This window comes from Vespa velutina, chromosome 7, assembly GCF_912470025.1.
Source record: "Vespa velutina chromosome 7, iVesVel2.1, whole genome shotgun sequence".
Lineage (NCBI taxonomy): Eukaryota > Metazoa > Arthropoda > Insecta > Hymenoptera > Vespidae > Vespa > Vespa velutina.
The window spans coordinates 1,585,001-1,590,000 of NC_062194.1; the positions used below are offsets into that span (position 1 = coordinate 1,585,001).

A 5,000-nucleotide genomic window follows, 5' to 3' on the forward strand; every position below is an offset into this window, starting at 1 on the left:
TAAATTTTTTTTACATATAAATATATATATATATATATATACACATGTATGTCTGCATACGTACACATATATACGTACGTATGTAAATATAACACAAAAGAAATATATGTTCATAAATTTCTGTCGATATTTTCAAATCCAATATCTTTGAAGCAAAAATTTGAACGAGAGTATCAAAACGATCGCAAAAACTAGTTAACAAAATCACGAAGTAGAAAAGCGCCAAGAGAGCAATTAAGTTTTCACATCATCCAACGAGAGAGAAAGAGAGAGAGGCATCTTAAAGCACCTTGTTAAGCTTCTCTCTCTCTCTCTCTCTCTCTCTCTCTATATATATATATATATATATATATATATATATAGCTCTCTTCTACTCCTTCGATCGTGAAACGAGCTTCGTATCGACGGAGACAAGCGGAAACGCACGATCGATCTGAACTTATACGAACGAGTGTTGGTAACAGAGTCCTCCCTACGAAATTGCGTATATCTATCTGTCTCTGTCTCTCTAACACATATGGAGTAACTTTATCTCTCTCTCTATATATATATATATGAACATACAACCACACAAATATACACAATATTAAAATTCTACATTTATATATGTATATATATACACTTTAATATAAGATCTATCTATAAAATAAAAAAAAAAAAAGAAATAGAAAGAAACAAACAAACAAATAAAAAAGCAAAGAAAGAAAGAAAAAGAGATTACACAAAGAAGAAAAAGAAAATCTTTATCTAAACTTTTTTTCTCTCTCTCTCTCTCTCTCTCTCTCTCTATCTATCTCTCTCTCTCGATCAAGAATCAAGAAGATTTTTCTCAAGTTCCTTTCGATTAAACGCATGACTAAAAGGAAACAAAAAATAAAAGAAAAACGAATGAAAGCAAGAAGAAAAATTGGATGAACATTAGAGAAATTAGAGAAAGAGAAAGGGAGAGAGAGAAGGAGAGAGACAGAGAGAGAGAAACATACAGACAGAAGTTAGAAGACGTCTGGCCTTCTAATGTGACCGATGATAGGGTCAGGACACGGGGTCGTCGCTCGCAGGTGAGTCCTGGAGAGAGAGCAGTGGTTCTCAATATCGAATCCTTTGGTGCAAGGGATCGATCGTTCACCACTCCCCTCTCTCTCTCTCTCTCTCTCTCTCTCTCTTTCTCACACACACATACACACATACTCTCTCTTTAGTTCTCTATCTTTATCGTTCTTTTTATAGCGAACGTCTTCCTTTCTTTCTCTCTCTCTCTCTTTCTCTCTCTCTCTCTCTCTCTCTCACTCTCTTTTTCTCTCTCTTTTGCCTGTCCATCAGAATTTTGTAGGCTGAAGAAGAACGACATTTTCAGGACAACCGATTTTCACTCACGTCTTCCTTCTTCAAAGTTTAAAATCTTCGACATGGCCTCTCTCTCTCTCTCTCTCTCTCTCTCTCTCTCTCTCTCATTCATTTACCATCTATCTATCTATCTATCTATTTTTATCAGTTTATCGTAGATCAGTTAAGTGTTTTTTTTCCTTTTTTTTTATTTTAGAACATGGAACATCTAAGAACGCCAAGTAATTCCAATAGCACTTTACCAGAATAGAGAATGTAGCTTTTGAGATATACGGTGCTCTATTCGCGTTAAGGGTTTGATGACTTTTAATCGAGTTTTCATTCCTCCTCTCACCCACCCACCCTTCATAAACTAACCCAAAGTTTCATAACGTCCGATCTTCTCGAGAATTCGATATCTAAAGGGAAATAAATGGCAAGAAGGACGAACCTCTCTCTCTCTCTCTCTCTCTCTCCCTTTCTGTCTCTTCGATCAATTTTATTCTCCTTTCCTAGAAAAAAAAAAAAAAAAAAAAAAAAAAAAAAACAGAAAAAAAAATAAATCGTATCTAAGATTTAGAGACAAAACATCCATTAAAAAAAAAGAAAAAAAAAATATATATATATATGTGTGTGTGTAGATTTTTTGTTATCGTTCAAAATTTAATAAAGTAACAAATCGATAGAAAAGAAAAAAAAGGAATAATCAATGATCCATTCGTTCGATTAATTTCATCGTTAGGTTACATCGTTTGTTAATTAAATTAAAATACTCGATAATAATAATCGTGAATTCACTCGAGCGTGAATAATACATATATACTTGATTTAGTTGATTAATTCGGGTGATAATAAAAATTAAAACAAAACAGAAAAAAAAGAAAAAAAGAACGAAAAACCAATAGGAAGAAGAACGATCAAATTCGACGTTCGAAGTCGCGTGAAAATTGCAAAAGGTTTTGGTGAGAATCGAGTGCCGGCCATGGATGAATTAAGGTTCGATTGATTTTAAACGTGGACTATATCCTTCCCCTGGCCTCGGTGACCTGCGCTTTACGAATCCCTACTCGTTCGTACAACGATTAAAATCGACCACGTAAAATCGCTTTTTGTACCCGACTTGATTAACGATTATATCATATTAAATAAATAACATTAATTGGAGTATTAATTCCTTGACGTATCGTGATACGACATTCTTCAAATCTAATCCCGAAATTTTTCGATAACGATTTAAATCGTACAAGCGATTTCATTTAAATTAAATTTCGTCAAAATAGAACTAAATATTAATTAAATTCAATATAAATATTTAATTAATTTCTATTAATTCTTTTACTTTTCTTTTTTTTTTTTTTTTTTTGTTTTCTTCTCTTTGACTATCATACAGAATAGTGAATTTTTTTTTCCTTTTTTTGTTTTTTTTTTTTTTCTTAATTATTTTCATTATTAGATACTTAGGATAAGCTATAACAATATTTCTCCTTCTCATCGTAAATAATTCATTAGAGCTTTTTTTCTTTCCATCTCTTTATTAATTATCCAACACTTTATCAAAGTTTTCTTAATGATTAACGCTATTATTATTCTTATAACAAACGATATTATCGATAAAGAAAAAACAAGAAAAAAAAAAAAAAAAGGAAAAAAGAAAGCGATATATATATATATATATATATACATTTGACAAATTATGAAGACATTTATAGAGCAAAGCATTATTCATTGGTGTTAAATAAACTTAGCAAATCAATCTAGGATGTATCTACTAAATGATAGAGAATCCTATTATCGTAACTAATATTACTCGTAGACTTGCAACTGCATTGTAATTCGAGGGAATGCTATCATAGCATGCGGTTCGCTAGTTAACGTCAATACAGAAATGTCAGAACCACAAGCGATACTATCTCGAAATACGGTAGTAGCAGACCATCCTAGAAGATCGATCGTTCGGTCATCCTGTACCGTAGACAAACTGAACCTACGAATGTTAAACTAAACCCTCTACCAAACCAACCGTAATATTGTACCCTCCCCTCCCCACCCCCTCCCTCCCTCCCCCCCCCCGTTCAACTTCTATTATTATGCAATCGTTTGTCGTACGATAAAACAACCGCCAAGTGTTTTAACCAAAACGAAACGATTTAAAAGATAGATAATCCTTATCGCGGATCAGTTAATAAATAATTAATCTTAGAAAAAAAGTCGCATTGCTAATTTTGGATCAGAATTCAAAAAAAAAAAAAAAAAAAAAAAAAAAAAAAAAAAGAAAGAAAGAAAAAGAGAAAAAATTAAAGAAGGAGCATTATCTCGAAAAGTTTAACATTCAATTTTGAACAATTCCTATCGTTATGATAGATAATCAATGAGATTTAATTCCTTCATAATCAATTAAACAAAGATCGATATCCACTTTATTTATCACTAGATGATATATTCTTTTCTCTTTCCTTCTTTCTTTCTTTCTTTGTTGTTTTTTTTTTTGTGTGTGTATAATTTTTCAAATTATACTCACGAACTGATCGTCCTTTTCCCAACTCTTATCGATCATACATACAGTATGCCTCAATGAGATCTATCGAGAGACTACTCGTCGATCATGATATTGGGGAAAACCTAATCGGTTGGGAGAGTGTCTAACAATAATGCGGATAATGCTAATCCATTTTCTGATCGCGATTATTGGCACTCTGTTGATAATAAAAGAAAGAAAAAAAAAATTTGTAACGTAGACGAATAATCGAATTAAAAAGAACGAACGAAACATATTTTTCTTCTCTTTGATATTTTTTTTAAAAACAATTTCATCGCACGCTTATATATCTCGACTTATTTACCTTCGAAATCAATTCGTTGAAAATTGTACAATTATAAATATATATATATATATATATATATATATATATATATATATATATATACCTTTTCTTTCTATCAATCGAAGAAAAAAAAAAAAGAAATAATACGTAAAAATATATTCCTTTTATATATCAACGTATGTATGTATGTATGTATGTATGTATGTATAGAAATAAAAAAAGAAAATATATATCAATAGTATATTCCTTTGTATATCAATATAGGTATATATTAATATAAAAAAACAAAAAAAACGAAACGATATAATCAAAAATAATTAACGTTAAATAAACAAGTTTCGAATTAACGAGCTTGAATAAAAAAAAAAAATCCACAGAAAGGAAAAAAAGAAAGAAAAGAAATGAAAAAAAGAGAAAAGAAAAGAGAAGAAAAAGAAATCTTTCGGATTTGCGTTATAAATAAAATCTTTCATAAGACAATAATTAAAAAAATGCGGATTATAAAGGCTAAACGTTAAAATCCCATTGTTTACATGCATATAAAGGTGTATACAAAAAAAAAAAAAAGAAAAAAAAAAAAAAAAGAAAAGGAAAAAAAAAAAAAAGAAAAGAAATACAGTCTCGAAATCATAACGAACGATAAAAAAAGATCGTTTTTTTATCAGGAGATAATTAATAATCTAATAATCCAAGATAACTATGGTCAATCACAATATGACATGCGGTTCGATCCGTTTAAGTCGATTATTATCGATATCTATCTAATCTATTAAAAACAAAGAAAAAGCATCCAAGATCTTCGATCCACAAAGGTGGATAATGTGATCGATCATGCTATATAAATTCATTGTTCTC

The 5,000-nt window shown here is 30.3% G+C and overlaps 2 protein-coding genes across 3 annotated transcripts in view; one reads left to right on the forward strand and one right to left on the reverse strand.

The window, feature by feature from the left end:
- LOC124950734 (dual specificity protein kinase splA) overlaps positions 1-5,000 on the reverse strand; it is a 183,996-nt gene that overhangs the window by 155,666 nt on the left and 23,330 nt on the right. The gene's annotated exons all lie outside the window — the stretch shown is intronic.
- The window catches only part of LOC124950737 (chymotrypsin-2-like), a 3,039-nt gene continuing 2,997 nt past the window's right edge, over positions 4,959-5,000 (forward strand). Inside the window, exon 1 of the mRNA XM_047497919.1 lies at positions 4,959-5,000. This exon is cut by the window's right edge and continues 105 nt beyond it. The gene's annotated coding sequence lies outside the window, so the exon portion shown is untranslated.